Genomic DNA, 18,026 nt, shown 5'->3' on the forward strand with positions numbered 1-18,026 from the left:
GGGGGGAAATGTAGAATAATTAACGTTTGAAAGTCAATAAAATTAAATAGACAGGCGAGCTCCGTGGATAACTCTGAGATATTACAATTTATAGATGATATAAAAAGTTTTAAGAAGTTGTGAACCGAGCAAGCGCTTCTTTGAAAGAAGACTTTTGTGGACATCGAAGAAAAGCGTACATACATACACACATACATTTTCGCTTTTATATATATAGATGTTACTATGTTCGACAATAATTTTTCATAATTTCAACCCATATTATCGTCCCTCCCTTTACTAAAATATTAAATTTGATATATTGTATTCGCTGATTATTTTATAAAAAAAACACTTAATTAATTAACTTAATCAATTAACTCACATTTCATTATTTTTAATAATTCTTGGATATGGTACTAATTTTGACAATAACTTTTCATCATTTAAACTCACCATATCGCACACCTTACTAAAATAATAACTTTGATATATTGTCTAGGCTAATTATTTCATTATAAACACACACATCAATCAACTCACATTTCATCATTTTTCGTAATTCTTGGATATGTTACTAATTTCAACGATATTTTTTAATAATTTAAACCAACGAATTCGCTCAACCTTACTAAAATAATAACTTTGATACATTTGCTGGGCTGATTATTTCATTACAAACACTAATCAATTAACCTCCATTTCATTATTTTTCATAATTCTTGGATATATTACTAATTTCGACAATCACTTTTCATAATTTATACCCAAATTGCCCCCTCCTTAATAAAATAATAACTTTGAAATATTGTCTGTGCTTATTATTTTATTACAAACACACAATGCATGAAATCACATTTAATCATTTTTTATAATTCTTGGATATGTTACTTATTTCGACAATCATTTTTCATAATTTTAAACAACATTTTCGCCCTTCCCTCTTTACTAAATAATAACTTTGATATATTGTCTAGGCTGATTATTTCCTCACAAACACACCAATCAATTATCTAATATTTCACCATTTTTTCGTAATTCTTGGATATGTTACTAATTTCGACAATTTTTCATAATTTAAGCCCTCCTTATCTCCTTCCCCTTTACTTATATAATAACTTTGATATATTGTCTAGGCTGATTACTTTATTATAAACACACCAATCAATTAAATCACATTTCGTCATTTTTCGTAATTCTTGGATATGTTACTAATTCGATAATAATTTTTTATAATTAAAACCATCCTCGTCGCCCTCTCTTACTAAAAAATACTTTGATATATTGTCTGGGCTGATTATTTCATAAAAAACACAACTATCAATTAACTCACACTTCATTATTTTTCTTAATTCTTGGATATGTTACTCATTTCGACAATTATTTTTAATATTTTAACCCACATTATCAACCCCCCTACTACTAAAATAATAACTTTGATATATTATCTGGGATGATTATTCCATTTAAAACACACCAATCAATTAACTCACATTTTATCATTTTTCATAATTCTTGGGTATGTTAATAATGTCGACAATCATTTTTCATCATTTTAACCCACATCATCTCCCCACTTACTTTCATTGCAAACACACTAATGCATTAAATAACATTACATTTTTCATAAGTCTTGGATATGTTACTAACTTTGACAATTATTTTTCATAATTTAAACCATCCTTATCGCCCTCTCTTACTAACATAATTACTTTGGTATATTTCCTGGGCTGATTATTTTATTATAAACACACAATCGATTAACTGACATTTAATCGTTGTTCATAATCCTAGATATGTTACTAATTCCAACAATAATTTTTATAATTAAAACCCCACATTATGCCTCTTCCTCGTAATATAATATATTTGATATATTGCCCGGGCTGATTATTTCATTACAAACAAATCAATCAATACTGGGTATTCTCATAGTATATATGTTTCACCTATCTTATCTAATTCCAGGTGACGCCGCATATTCTGCTAATATATATCGTTCACCAATCTCGTTCGATCCCGGGCAATGCTGGGTATTTTGCTACTATATAGTAGCAAAATACCCACCTATCTTATTCAATGGTGGACGACGCTTTCTGATAGTATATATTTTGCACATCTCATTCAATCCTGGGACTGACTTCATATCCGCCACCCCACTGTTGAAAATATACATTAAATAAAGTAATGTTTTAATCGTAAACTGTTTCAGCCATTTCCGAGACTGACTTTATATCTCCAACCTACTGCTAAAAATATACATGAAATAATGTAATGTCTAAATAGTAAACTGTTTCAGCCATTTCTGGAACTGACTTATAATCCTCAACCCACTGTTGAAGATATACATGAAATAAAGTAATGTATAAATCGTAAACTTTTTCAGCCATTTCCGGGACCGACTTCTTATCTCCCATCCTACTGTTAAAATATACATTAAATAAAGTAATGTCCAAAACGTAAATGGTTGCAGCCATTTCCGGAACCGACTTCATATTTCCCACCTCAATGTTAAAAATATACATTGAATAAAGTAATGTGTAATGCGTAAACGGTTTCACCCATTTTCGGGGTTGATTTAATATCCCCCACCCCACTGCTTAAAATATACTTGAAATAAAGTAATGTTTAAATCATAAACTGTTTCAGCAGCTTTTTGAAAGTAATACTAATACATAAAAACATTAACACGGTTAGGGATTAGGCAACCATTACTTCAACACGAATTTCTGAGTGTAGTATCAGTTTCAGCATTCCAGTGACTTAAATCCCTCTTTTTAGTTAGGGTTAATGGAGGAAAATCCTTCATTATTGATACAATTTTTATTTTTGTTATTGACCAGAATGCCCCCTTTGGGGAGCTGGTTTCCCCCTAAATTTATAACCGACCTCATGTCCAATTCCGTCCTTGTGGGGAGGCAAGTAAACAAAAACAATAATCAGAACGGACATTTTCCAGGGAATTTTATAATTAATTAGAAGTGACATTTCCAGGGCATTTTGTAATTAAATCAGAAATAACTTTTTCCAGTTACTTTTTTAATATTAAAACTTTGTTACATTAAACATAGTACCTATTCACAATGCCTCCCCACGGGACAGATTTAGACAACAGGGTCGTTTTTTAACATGGAGAAAAAATTGTCTTAGTCGTAAAGAAATTCTCTTCCACCGAGAGAGAAGAAATTGAAATGTAGCACCTGAAGAACAGATACTACACTTTGATCTTAGCCAAAAGGTCAAGAAAGACAAATCATTTTTATTAGCTTTGCCTCAACAGCGACACCAATTTTTTTTTTTAATATTTCCGGTGACAAGGTTTATTTGGAATATTCCACTTTTTGGAATATTCTACGTTCCCTTTTTAGGGATGCACAGCATGATAACGTCCGGGGCGATAAGCGTAATAATACAATGATACTATTACTACTACTACTACTACTACTAATAATAATAATAATAATAATCCCCCCACCCCACCCATAGCCAGATATTATTGAATATGTTTAGAAGAGTATTTAATGAAGATTCTGGTAGCTGTTTCAAAAATCGGTAATGGATTTCATCTGGTCTGGTAGCAGTATCTTTATTTTTATGCAGAGCGCTTTTAAGTTCGGATATTGTGAATGGTAGATTATATTTTTCTTTGTTGTTTGAAGCGAAATTCAGTTTCCCTTTTTCTGCTTCTATTTTGTAGTTTTGGGATGTTAAGCTGTGGTGTTTGGGTGAAGAGTTTTTGTTTAGTTGTTCAGCGAGTAAGTTTGCCATGTCCTTTTTTTCAGTGCATTTTCCACCGTCAGTTTTTTTTAGGTGTATAGTGGGGTATTGGATTTGTTTCCCATTAATTTTCCTCACCATGTCCCATACTTTCTTACTAGGTGTTTTATTATTCAACTTAGATACATAATCTTGCCATGTTTCCGGTTTGGCTTTTTTGGTTATTTGTCGTGCTTTTGCACGGGCTTGGCGGTAAATTTCTAAATTTGTTGCGGACGGATTTATCCTGAAAATTTTTAGGGCTTTTTTCCGTTTCTTGATTGTTTCTTTACACTCTTTTGTGAACCATGGTTTATGCTTACTATTTTTCTTTGAAGTTTTGAGGATTGTTTCCTCTGCTATTTTTATTAACGTTTGAGTGAACGTTGCTACTGGGTCAGGTTCCTGAAGTATTTCATTATTTATTTGTGCTTCGCGTGAATTTTCAGAGTGAAGGGTTGAGGGGAGAAGGGTGAAAGAGAAGGGCACAGGTAGCCCCATTGAGGGACTTCTACTCTCTGCAGGGGGGGGGTAGCCGGCATATTCTGATGCCCTGTCGACAGGGTCAAGTGAAATCTGATCAGATTTTGAAACACAATTTTTTAATAGAATATATGTTTTTTTGGGGGGTTTTTTTTTTCTATTTAACCCATAGTTGGGACCCTAACAGGTACTACCACTCCGGGTCAGAGTGGACCTGGGAGCAATGGCAATTAAAGGGTGGCTCCACGCTCTCCAAAGCCTGCAAACTGAGGCCTCACCATCGGATATAGTTTAAGGTCATATCCAGAACCGGGAAGTAGGGAAGGAAAAAGAAAGGGGGAAGGGGCTGTTGTTTTTGTAGAACATAATTAAGTTTTATAAAAGAGAACAGAAAACAAAAACAGAAATCGATGTAGGTGCATTTCGTCTCAGAAAGCCAATGGGCAGCCTGATCTGGTAGCACCAGGGAGAACTAAGAGAGAAAAAAATGTGTGTGTGTGAGAGAGAAAGAGAGAGAAAGGATAGAGTTAAGGGATAGAGTTAAGGGATAGAGTTAAGGGGAGATGGGAGGGTTCAGTAAGTAATTGTGAAACTGAACGAATCGGACATATGTGAAATAGAAAAAAAAAAAACTTGATGACATTTTTGGAATTTGTATGCCTGACCCGTGGGGTAAGGGTCAGCAGACATGGGGAGGATCATGCTGTCGATTGGATGGCGGAATTGGTCATTTGGTAAAATAGAATGTTTTTTTTAAAAGGAAGAGAAGGTGCTTACAGACTTTGTTTCAACAACACAAAAAATATTGTCTTCATTTACTTGCGTTTTTCTACTGCAACAAAATGTCGTCCAATGGGACTGAAAGCACTCTGGCTGGTTAGAAAATAGATTTATCTGGTAGAAATGATTCGCAACTAATCCTCACACCCGAAGGACGCATATCTCCTAGGGTCAAACTGAGAAAGAATTGTCTGGGTATTTCAGGTCAGTCCCTTGGTTGTTGGAATGATTGACACCTATGCTGACTGGAAAGTCGTCAATTATAAATAATTAAAAGAGGATTATCGTTTGATGGAAACAGATAGGAAGATAGAGACAGAAAGAGGGGGCGATAGAGTGATAGATAGGAGGATAGTGGGATATAGAGGTAGATATAGAAAGATAGAGAGAGGTAGAGAGAGAGGGGTATATATATATATATATATATATATATATATATATATATATAAATATATATATATATATATGATGAAAGTAATGGAAATAGTATTCCGACAAAATAGAGAAAATAAAAAGGAACAAACCGTATTATGTGTTCATCAACGTTTCGTTTTTATTTCGTTGATGAACATATAATACGGTTTGTTCCTTTTTATTTTCTCTCTCTCTCTCTCTCTCTATATATATATATATATATATATATATATATATATATATATATAGCGAGAGGGAGAGGGGGTAGATAGCTAAAGAGAGAGAGAGAAAGAGAGGGGGTAGATAGAGAAAGAGAGGTGGAAATAGATTTAGAGAGGTAGGTATAGAAAGAGAGAGGTAGACAGAGAGGTAAATAGAAAGAGAGAGATGTATGGAAGGATTGAGAGATAGGTAGAAAGAGAGATAAAGATGTAGATAGCGATATGTATAGATAGAGAGATAGCAGTAGAATGTTGATTTATTTAGAAAGTTCGCGGCATTACATTATTAAAACAGAGAGAGAGAGAGAGAGGGAGGGGGGGGCGTAATACGAGAGACTGAAACATTTAGTGAAATAGTGGGAGGGGGTGGAGAAGGGTCGTCTGTCATTTTTAATCACCCTAACGAATAGATGCCAGGGGGAAGGCCGAACTAGAGTCTAGACAAGGCAGCAGTCCGCGAAGGTGAAGATGGAGGGAGGATGAACACGTCGCCGGTGAAAAGAAAGAAAAAAGAAAAGAAAAGGAAAAAACGAAACAGTAAGAAACACCTAGGGATGAGAGTAACCCACGTGAAACCCAAAGTTTAGAAGTGGGGCAATGAGGTGGGAGGGAGTATGAAAAATAAGGTCAAAATTATCGAACAGGTGCCACGGCAGAGCGAGTAGAATGCTGAGGAAGGGGGGGGGGGTCGGGACGTGTGTGTGTCTAAAATGCGGAGGGGTTGGGACGAAGTATACCTTCCCCGGCCATATTGTTGTTGTTTGGACAAACCCCATTTCGTCCCCCCTCCTCATCGAGTACCCCCTTTTTTTTCATTTTGGGTGGTCGCTAGGTATGACAGCTTCACAACCCAGAAACCGTTGCTCTCCCGGGCCCCCTCAGTTCGCCAACGACCCCTAACATTCACCATATTTTAAAATTCTTCTCTACTGTACAAACCTCAGCACAGAATAGAGCTACCAGCCTGACTGACCGCACTAATCCCTTTATCCGATTAGATTGTTAATCCCAACACTGACATGCACGGCGAAGCATTTTGGCATGGACCCCCCCCCCTCCACCGACTGCCACAAAGACAGGACCCAACTAAAAAGAGAAGGAAACAAGAAAGGAAAGGAAAGATGAAGAAAAGAAAAAGATGAGAGAGAGAAAGAGGGAAGGAGATGAAAAGATGGAGAAAGAGAGAAGGAGTGGAAGGATCGAGAGAGGAGGAAGAGAAGATGGAAAGAGAGAGGGAGAGAGAACGAAAAAGAGAGAAGGAAACAAGAAAGGAAAGAAAGGCGAGACAAGGAAAAAGATGAGCGAGATGGAAGATGGAAACGGAAAATGGGAGGGAACGGAGGGATACAGAGAAGGAGGAGAGAGTAGAGAGGTGGGAAGAGAAAAGAGGAGGGGGAAAGAGAGAAGAGGGGGAGAGAGAAGAGGGGAGAGAAAATAAGAGTGGAGAGAGAGAAAATAAGGAGAGAGAAGAGAAAAGAGAAAGAAAGGGAGAAAGGGAGAGGAAGAAAGAACAAAGAGAAAAAAGAGAGGATAGATAGATAGATAGATAGATATATAGATAGATAGATAGATAGATAGATAGAACCCCCCCCCCCCCAAAAAAAAAAAATGAATAAATAAACAACAAAAGTACACAATGTCTTTGTTCTTGCTGAAAAGAGAAAAGAAAGAGTAAGAGAAGTATAGGAAAAAGGAGGGAGAGAAAATAGAATAAGGGAAGAAGAGGGGGGATGCATAGTAAGAGGAGAAGATGAGACGAAGGAGAGAAAGATTAAGAGGTAGGGAAGAGGAAGGGGAGAAGATAAAGAAGGAGGAGCAGTATGAGAAAGAGGAGAAGAAAATAAAATCAAAGATAAATATTTAAAAAAAAATAAAAATGAAATAAAATAACGATTACGCAGCCCCTCGCGCCACCCCTAAATTCCGATGTCACTAATTCTTCATCTTCTCGTCCTCCTCCTCTTCCTCATCATCTATCTTCTTCTGACCTAAAAACAACAATCTGCGGTGACATTTCTTTTTTGTGAAATAATCCCCAACAAATTAGACGTTTCAGATTAAAGTATTTATATGTGAAATTGGCTTAACAAAAAGTAAATAAAATAATCATGATAATAGAAATAATTTTAAAAAAATAACAATAATTACAATCGAGAAGGGCCAAGGAAGATGGAAACACCGAGGAGAGAAAGCGCTAACCAGATCTTCCCTGGATTAGTAGGATGAGGACTGGGACCTTGAGGAAGCTTATCGAGACCAAAATTTCATTGAAGAACAATGTCCATTGCCAGCGAGAAATCAATGGTAAGCAGATGTTGTGATAACGCAAATTCATTTGCAAAAGTTATTGAAAGAGGTAAAGAGTACTGAAAATCGGGGAAGACTTGTTGTCACCAAACCCCAGAGAACACCACAGGTTGTTCTCAGTGAATAATCTCTGATGATGACCTGTGAGAGAACTCCTAATGAGTACAAATAATAATCTATCTATCTATCTACTATTATATAAAATGAATTTTGTGTCTGTGAGTGAGCGAGTGAGAGAGTTCCCTACAGACTCGGAAACGACTGGGTCAACTTTTTTCTTTTTTTTTTTTTTTTTTTTAAAATTTCACACAAATGTGCTTCATGTGTCTGGGAGTGTTCTTACGTAGGGTTTGTATCGGAATACCTCAGATAAGTATCGGAAATTGATAATCAAAAAAAAAATCCGATTAAAGAAGGGAGACCGATTTTGACTAAAGTTAACACTTTTATACAACCTAACATCACAAGTGCATTCAAGTTTTATCACCGCACAGGCACAAAGGCTATGGTCGTTTACAAGTTCAATGTAAACAAGTTCTTGTTGAACTATTCTCTTAAATAATTCATTTGTACTCAATCTCCAACATTACTGCTCATCCGGGTGTTGTCTTACACAACACTCATTAACCCTTACCCATGAGTGGTTTTTGGGCTTAGGTAAGTTGTGACCATTGAAATATACATATATATATATATTTCTGTAGAAATATATTTTCTTATAATATATACCAATCCTTATTTAAGAAGCTCAATGTAATTACAGAGCAATATAGTGAGTAAATGGCAAAAAACTATATTCCAAAATTCATGATGTTGACCATCTTATAATTTATTCTTTTAATTCAGTTGACATATATATAAATAAAAGATAGATGCAATCTCGTTTCATAAATCAGAAATATTATAATCTAGGTAGCATGTAAGAAATTGTAAGAATTAGTGACCCCCCCCCCCAAAAGCCTTTGCCGGACATAAAAAAATGTGCACACACTAGCAAACATTTTGCCATATATATATATATATATATATATATATATATATATATAGCCAGTAGAATTAATATATATATATATATATATATATATATATATATATATATACACAGATGACTCAAAAGATTCAACCTAGTCTCACTTGATTCTGGCTGAAATCGTTATCAAGAGAAATTGCTGCAAAGAAGGTGGGTTCCCTCTATCATGCTAGAAGACTACTCATACCTGAGAATATCCTGTACTTCTACAAAGCCACCATTTGCCCATGTATCTGGGCTGGTGCATCTACCACTAGTCTTCAATCTAAATGTCTCAATTTGTCAACTAAGCTCCAACCCCTGTCCCATCACCGCAATGTTGCATCCCTGTGCTTGTTTTACAAATATTTTAATGGAATGTGTTCTGATGAACTTGTTCCACTTGTGCCCCCTCGACGTACATACCCCGACAAAGCCACTTAGCAACAAAATCACACCCCTTCGCTATTGAGGTTCCTAAATGCTAGAAAGCTTTCTACTCTAATGGTTTCTTTCTTCCCTCAAACAGCTAAACTTTGAAATTCCCTTCCTGCTGTCTGCTTCCTTGACTTTACCGATATGCAGAAGCTTAAATGTAATGTAAACCAGCATCTTGTTAATCTTTCCTTAAACATGATCCCAAATAGTAGTCCCTTACGTCCAAGTTGCGATATGCCTTATTTGCAGTAAATGCAAGTAAAATTTAAAAAATTTAAAAAAAAATTTAAAAAAATTTTGGTTTAAAAAAAGAAGTTTTTAAATTACAAAAATTTTTTAAAATATTTTAAACTTTTTAATAAAACATTTTTAAATTAAAAAAACAAAAAAAAATTTTTAAGTTAAACAAAAAAATTTTAATAAAAAATAAAAATCCAACTTTTGAGGAATTTTTCACTTCAGCTACAACTGATGGACTCTGCAAATCCCCACAAAAGATATATCATTATCGTTTTCAGCCCAATAGAAGAAAAGCGGCGTTCTCTGTCCGTGTTTCCACTCCCTGGAAGAAGCTACGAGAGGAGATCATTACAAATGAGGACAAAAAAATAAAGAAGGGGGGGGGAAGGGTAAGACTTGATTACCTAAAATGAAAGGCCGAACAAGTACTTGTTCTCATTAGACTTGAAATTTACTTGGTAAAAAAAAAAACAGCAAAGTGCAACAAGCCAAGCGAAAAGGTTGACGTTATGTTTGTTCACATTTGAGAGAAGAAACTGTCAGAGTAGAAGGCTCTCCGGTATTGGAGGGGGGGGGGAATCTCCAGTGAAGGAGCAAGATTTTGCTGCTTGTCAGGTTAGTCAGGAATATTTATGTCGAGGGGACACAAGTGCCAGGAGTTCATCAGAGCACATTCCACTAAAGTACTTGTAAAACAAACACAAGAACACAAGGATTACATCAATAAAATCATTTTTTTTTCATTGAAGTTGTTTGAGACAAGGCATGAAGCACTTAATGTAAAGGGCTAACAAGAACAAAAGCTGATTATTGCAAAGGCAGGAGATGTCTAGTGACTCTAGTCTTGAAAAGACCGAGGCTATAGGTAGGAAGAAAACAGTGAGCAGGAAAAGAGTTCCATAACCTTGTAATTCTTGGAAAACAACTAATTGATGGAGACCACTAGACCAATAAGCCAAACGAGCTGGAACAAAGGAAGCAGGAAATAGATGAAACAATTCTTCTTTCTTAGAACTGCATGCCTGTGGAACTCTGTTCCGTCTGCCTGCTTCCCACCTGACTACAACCTGGATGTCTTCAAGTCCAACGTTAACAAATTCCTCATGAACCACCCCCTTAAGTAAACACTTCACCAAATCTCCACACTAACGTACTGTACTTGCAATAACCCTTATCCCTGAGTGGCTTCCGAGCCTTGATAAGTGGTGACCATCATGTAAAAAAAAAAAAAAAAATATTCTGAGTAACATATGTCATAATAGTATTTGTAGAAAAGACTGAGACTAGCAACATCACATCTGTGAGAGAGAGGTTGCGGTGAAGAATGAGTGGGGCCAATCAAATTACAGATACATTTCTGCAATTTATCAAGAAGCTTCAACTGTTTACTCCGCACTACCCCACTTCAAGAATGGCATTGTTCTACAAAGTAAAACGCCAACCGTAACTAAATACTACAAGAGATTGTTAAAGAATTTTATCTGCAAAATGCTAATTCATTTACAAAAACAAAACAAAGAGGAAAAATGCCCAGTACCGTTAACCAATTAAAGCATGGAACCGCATCCTATTTCACTTTTCTTCATCAGGCTCTTTTGTGTCAGATCCCTCAGTGGAACTGATGGATCTTGACAAGTACTCACACAATCGTTTACTTTATGAGATAAATTCAACTGCTTATCCCCCCCCCTCCCAAAAAGGTAGAGTTGGAGAAGGAGCAAAAGAAGACACTAGTTAGTGAATAGGAAATTCAACCAACCCAAGGGGAGGGCCAACGACCCCCCCCCCACTGGTCGTCTCACAGCAACTATGGGCGTTGAAATGTAAGAATCGGAGAAAAAGGCTTCCAGCAGAGGAGAAGTTGGTGGTGTGCAGGTGGGGAAACAACTTGTTGTCCCATCTTTTCTGTATCACCAATGGATGCGATTCTGTTCCTTCCTTCCACTAGGTCCTGGATATGACCTTAAACTATATCCGATGGTGAGCCCCAGCTTGCAGGCTTTGGGGAAGGTGGAGCTACCCTTTAATTGGCATTGCTCCCAGGTCCACTCTGACCTGGAGTGATAGTACCTGTTAGGGTCCCAACTATGAGTTAAATAGAAACCGACTTGAAAACAACAAATATATTCTATTAAAAAATTTGTCTTCAAAATCACTGGATTCGCCATTAAATAACCTGAAAAGGGTTGATATGCCGTAAACCAAAAGCAACCAAACAACCAACCTCCTTCCACTGCAGCCACTGAATAAACTTTATGGATTCTAAGATTCTAAATTTTTGAGATGAGGATTGATTATTCATATAACTTGAATTCTTTGGATTAATCTTCTCATCTTGAGTGTTATTATCCACAAACAACACAGCTTTATTTTAAAACTTATGGAAAAAATAAATTCAGGTAACTTGATTATGTAGTAGAGCTGACATCTATTCAATGTAGCCGCCTTCAGCCTCAATCACCACCTCGATATGGGTCTGGAACTGAGAGCATGCCTTTTCCAAAAGCACCAGCAGAAGCTCAGCAGATGATGGTAAGCAGGCTGGCTTTGGTGTTGTGGGAGGTCATGTTGGTGATGTTCTTGACATAGTACCAAACGAAGTAGTCCGACAGGTTCAGGTCGGGTGAGAAGGGGAACCAGTGATAGAAGAGTACAAAGTCATAGCACTCCTTTTGAAACCAAACTTGGATATCTTTGGACTTGTGGGCCAGCGCCGAGTCCTGCTGCCACCCCCAGGGTCTGCCAGCAGCCATCCAATTGCACCAGGGGATCACCATACTCTTCAGCACATCCAGGCACACTTTGGTGTTGACTTTCAACCCAATGAAGATGTGAGGTGGCATGATGTGGCCCTCACTTAAAACCACACCAAAGACCATAACTGTGGCCGGAAAGTTTGTTTTCATCACCCTAGGCACGTCTGTTATTCATGGCAATCCAGTGATGCATTTTGAGGGTGCTGGCAATGGTCCTGTTGTCATAACTTGGATTGGTAGAGAGCATGAGTTGTACAGTGGCGCATCTCCAATCTCACCCGTTGAACATTGTCATTTTCAGACATGATAGAAGACTCCTATCGTTCTTGGGATTCGTACACAACTGGTCAACTATTAGATGGTCTGCAAAAAAAAAAAAAAAAAAAAAAAAAACCCGGTTTTCATCAAACGGAAATGGAATCATATCAACTTTTCTAGGATAACACTTTTATCATTCCACCCTATACTGTTCTCATGTTAAGTGTTATTTTGGCAAGGACCCGTTGTGTAGTGGATAAGATACTTGATAAAAATTTAGTTCTAAGTTACATTCTTCCGGAGGTTAAAGGTTCAATCTTCAATGTGGGCGACACTCAAAATACAATTGTAAATTACTTGGGATTTCTACCCAGTCATGGCTGACAGAATGTAAGCATGCTACTTCTGTGGATTAAATAAAGGGTTCCGTTCGAAATTCTGTGTAGATTCTAGAATGTTTTATAGTTATTCATTCACCGTTTCTTGGTCAAATTATTTTTTTAATTTTGGCCTATGTAACCCTAAAATATCAGCAATATGCCCCCTCCGGTTCCAAAACTTTGGAGACCCCTGGTTGAGATGACTTATTCCGTGTTGGTTAGGGTTAAGTATGTCTCTGGTCTAGTTCAGTTAAAAAGGCGATAATTATAACATTTTTTTTTTTACATAGGAGTCACCACTTATCAAGGCCCGGAGGCCACTCGAGGATAAGGGTTATAGAGTGTACAGTAGTCAATGGGATAATATTGTAGTAATCGTTAGTAATGGAGATTTTGTAAATTGGATTACTTAAGGGGCGGTTCGTCAAGAATTTGTTTATATTGGACTTGAAGACAATCAGATTATAGTCAGCTGGGAAGCAGGCAAATGGAAGAGAGTTCCACAGGCGTGCAGTTCTAAGAAAGAAGATTCGTTCATGGAATCTACGTTTCGATTTAGGCACAGATAAAGAGTGAGGAAATTTATTGACAGCGGTTTCAGATAGACGAGTGTTTTTCGTGAAAGAAGAAATGAATGTTTATTTAATTTCAGAAAATCAACAGTATGTTTTCTATAGTGCCATGCAGACTACAATGTATTGTGGACTAAGTTATTGTGAAGCTTCCTTCTGCTGCAATGTGGTGGGTTCCCAATAAGAGCAGACGATCAATTGATTTAAGTGAAAAAAAAAAAAATGCCACCAATTTCAATGACAATAAAAGTATTAGAAGTGTTGATCCTCATTTAATCCCGGGCAACGTGGGGTCTCTCTGCTAGCATATATGAATTTTACATAGAGAAATAAAAGATTTAAAAAGGTGTTGTAGTTTTCTATGAAACAAAAACAAGGGTTTCATTATATACGCATCGCATGACTCAATGTCTTCCTGTTGATTCTCTATACGTATGATTTTTAGGCTCGACATTCAAGCAATTGGTTCCTTTAAGTTAAAAAAAAATGTTTGGTAAACATTTACTATGTAAATAAAAGGTATTTACGATAATAAAAAAAAAGTAAATAAATAACTGTCTTTTTAACTGAATGAAATATTTTCTCGTATTTTTTATTCTCCTTAAATCTGAAAAAAAAAAAAATGCTTACAAACATTTTTATAAAAAAAAAACAAAAAAAGAAAACATACTAGTCTGTCGGAATTAAAATCAGTTGCTTTTTATTAAGTACGGGCAAAAACGGCCGCATAAAGATAGGGGGACAGTCTTGAAAGCCAATAACTTTTTTGTAGATTTTCGACGATTTTTTATTATTGTATTTGAAAGATTAACGACTAAACTTAATTTCTCAAAGAAAAAAGTATTTGTACATGTGAAAAAAAAAAGAAGCGTTTTCACGGCGAGCTAACCAATCTATTTATCTATAAAAGTGAACGTGTGTGTGTGTGTGTGTGTGTGTGTGTGTGTGTGTGTGCATTTCCCTACGCAATAACTGTCAATTTTAAGTCTACAGGCTCGAAATTTGATATATACAGGGTACTGAGATTTGGGAAAATCTTTGTGATCGGTTTTCGGCCACAATTGCCTGTTAAGGGGTCAAAGTTCAACGATTTGACCTTTGAGAACTCTACCAAACTCCTCCTACAATTTTGGTTCTAAACATTTGAAATTTTATATATAGGTTCCTTGGGCATGGATCTAACTTAATAACTTGATTTGAGCCCCAAACAATAAATGTTAAGGGGTCATAATAGGGATCAAAGTTAAAAATATTGACCGCTTTTTTTTTTTTTTGCTCAACATACACCTCCAAATACCCGGGCAACACCGGACTGAAATGCTAGTTCAGCTAAATTTTGAAAGTTAAATGAATTCATTATAAAAATCCTTGGAAAAATAAATATTAGTTTTCAAAGATAATTAGTAAAGTCCTAAGATATTGAATTAAATAATAATAATAATAATAATAATAATAATAATAAAACTTGTTTGCACAAAAAAGAAAATAGCTTAATTAGCCCCCCCCCCCCAAAAAAAATCAAGGGATTCTGCCCTTCGCAAAATCGCAACAAACGGAAGTTTTGTAAACATCTATTATACGGAAGCCCCAAATCTGAGACAGTCGAAAGGCTGTCTGAAAATGACGTCATGTAATTAAAAGAAGGTAGGGGTGCTGGTTTTCTTTTTTCCCCAGCCGTGCATCCGCACATTCCTATCCTGAACGTTTGTATCATTTTTACCATTTTTTTTAATTCGATTATTTTCCTATGTTCCTGTTTTTAAATTATTTTTTTTTCAAGATTATGTAAAAATTATGTTACTTCGAAAGTTTTACATTCATGTAAGCAAGGAAAATACAAGAATCTTACATATAAAAATCATGCAAAACCTGCAATTTAAAAATAAAAAATATTTTTGCAATTATAATTTTTTGTGTCTGAAAATATTAAATAAACAATACTTAATTCAATGATAATATCGCTAGTTCGAGAAATTAATTTTTCTTCGAATTATATCGAATTTTTGTAACGTTCCTGTAAAAATAAAATTTCTTTTTAATTGTAACAATTTACGACGCTTTATTTTCATAAAAAAGCAAAACTAAATTCGTATTTTTTTTTTTTTTTAACTACTGAAAACCATAACTTTAGTAAAGGTATTTTTTGTTTTACCGAAATAATGCATTTCTTCTAAGATTTAAATAAAAAATAATGGGTTCCAGGGTTCATTATATTCTGTGATCATTATTTGATAAATACTGAAAGTTTTATTAAAATTGGTTAATTTCCTGATTTTTGGTGATTTTTTAAGTAAAATTTTGAGCATCGGCATTCATTTTGCACGTACATGCTTTTATGGTTCTTGACATCAGAATCCCAGAATTGCTCGAATGACATTCCCAAATATCACACAAATAGAAAATCAGCATCTGTCGTGCCTTAATTTGTTGTGCCTAAATAATGAAACCGTCGAAATTAAAAATCATATATAAGGCTTTGAGAATGTTTACTTCAATTTGATTTATTTAATTTCGTTTCGTTTTATTTGCCCGTTTAAATTCGTGTTTTGAAAGTTTCCTCCTTATCATTCGCTTCATCATTTCTATGTCCTCCTCTCTCTCTGTATCCCACGCCTCTCCCGAACCAATGAACTTCGATAACCATTAATGTAGTACCCCCCTCCCCTCAACTCCCTTTAATGACAATTAATAATCCATTAACTCATCACCATCCACCTTCGCTACTCAACGGGTGAGGGGGGGGGGGGGTAAACGAATTCTTACAAATGATGAAAAAACAAGTGTCCGAAAGAGAACTGTAAATAACGCCGGGCATCGCGTTAGGCTTACAATTATTGGCGCGGAAGCCAATACAAGAAAATGAATCTCGCAAAAAGAAAAAAAATAAAAAAATTAAGATAAAAAAATAAATAAAATAAAAATAAATGTGTTCCGCAAGTCCAACGCCTTAAAGTTGTTTACGACAAATATTTTCAGCTATTAAGCGAAAATGAATAAACCGACAAAGTTCTCCCCCCCCTTTTTTTTAGGCGACATTAACTGTAGGTTATCTCCCACTCAACGTTTCTACCTATATTTGGAATCCATTTTTCTTCTTTTCCTCCGAGAACACCCCAGCCCTCGCCACTTCCGGCGACCAACGTCGGACGGTTAGATTGCGTTTTCTAAGGACGCAAGGGGTAGACAGGAGTAGAAATCGCCCATCAACAACCCCCTAACCCAACGGACAGGTATTTAATTAAACGTGAATTTTGCTCGCACGCTTCAACTTATTTCTACTACAAGGCTTCGATAAATAGCAGAGTCTGTAAGTGAGTCATTATTCCCATATAAAGTTAACTCGTATACATCCTTCTAACTTTGGTGGTTGCAGTTTGCTCCCTTGCTATTCCTCTGTAATTTGAGAGGGTATGTGTGTGAAGAAACCGGTTAGACCAGGGGTTCACGTGGATCCTAGGGGTCCACAGGCAAAATATAACAAATCGGGGGTCCACAATTATACTTTGGTGGTCTATGTAGAAAACCTACTCATGATTTTTATTAAAAATAAAATTTCTATTGTAATTTTGGTTTGACGTGAAAAATGCCGAATTGGAATGTATTTTCTTTTTTTAAATCAAAAAAAAAAAAAAAAATCCATAAAACTGCCTTGAAAGCAATAAAAAAAATTTTAAAATTAGTTTTCATTTCAAAATAAAGTTTAATTATATACTATTTCTTTGTTTAGAATGGAAAAGGCGTCCGGGGAGGGGGAGAAAAAGTTGAGAACCACTGAGTTTAGACGGATGGGAGGGGCGGGTTACATCCTTCTAATTTTGGTGGTTGCATTTTTTTTTTTTTTTTTAACCCATTTTCACCCCAAACAAGGCATATTGCCACTTAGAACATAAGGGGCTACTGTCGTGTTTAACAGGACGGCAATTATTTTTTTGGTACGCCAGTTTTTGTACGCCAAAAGTTTTTAGGTATCATATGCGGCACTTAAAAAAAAAAAACTTTCTACAAAAAAGAAAAAAAATTATTTTATCTAGCTAATAAACAAAATTATATATGAAAAACCACGTTTATTACTTAAAAAAAAAAAATAATAATAATAAAAATAAAATAAAAGTTATGCCACGGAGTTAAATTTGATTTTTTCATTCTAAAACGAAAGTACACTTTTTTTTTTTTTTTTTTTATGAATCTGTGTGCTGTGCCTGAAAATATTTTTCTAGAGAAGAAAAGTGAATAAAGTTTATTTTTATGAGAATCTTTATACATTTATCTAGCGAATAAACATAAAATTACAAAATAAAAACTACTTGGATTATTTTTTATTTTTAATTTGTTTTGAATATTAGCAAAGTAGCAGTCGTCCCTCAAGAAGATGGTGTTTTGGCCTTATTACATTATTTAAAAAGAATAAACATGGTTTTTATATGTAATTTTAT

The 18,026-nt window shown here is 35.4% G+C and overlaps 1 protein-coding gene and 1 pseudogene across 2 annotated transcripts in view; both read right to left on the bottom strand.

Moving 5' to 3' along the window:
* Positions 1-18,026, bottom strand: part of LOC145247471 (frizzled-5-like) — a 437,519-nt gene that overhangs the window by 225,866 nt on the left and 193,627 nt on the right. The gene's annotated exons all lie outside the window — the stretch shown is intronic.
* LOC145247700 (U2 spliceosomal RNA) lies at positions 3,091-3,231 on the bottom strand (annotated as a pseudogene).

The sequence above is a fragment of the Euprymna scolopes genome, chromosome 25 (genome assembly GCF_053919585.1).
Source record: "Euprymna scolopes isolate OS-2025 chromosome 25, ASM5391958v1, whole genome shotgun sequence".
NCBI lineage: Eukaryota > Metazoa > Mollusca > Cephalopoda > Sepiida > Sepiolidae > Euprymna > Euprymna scolopes.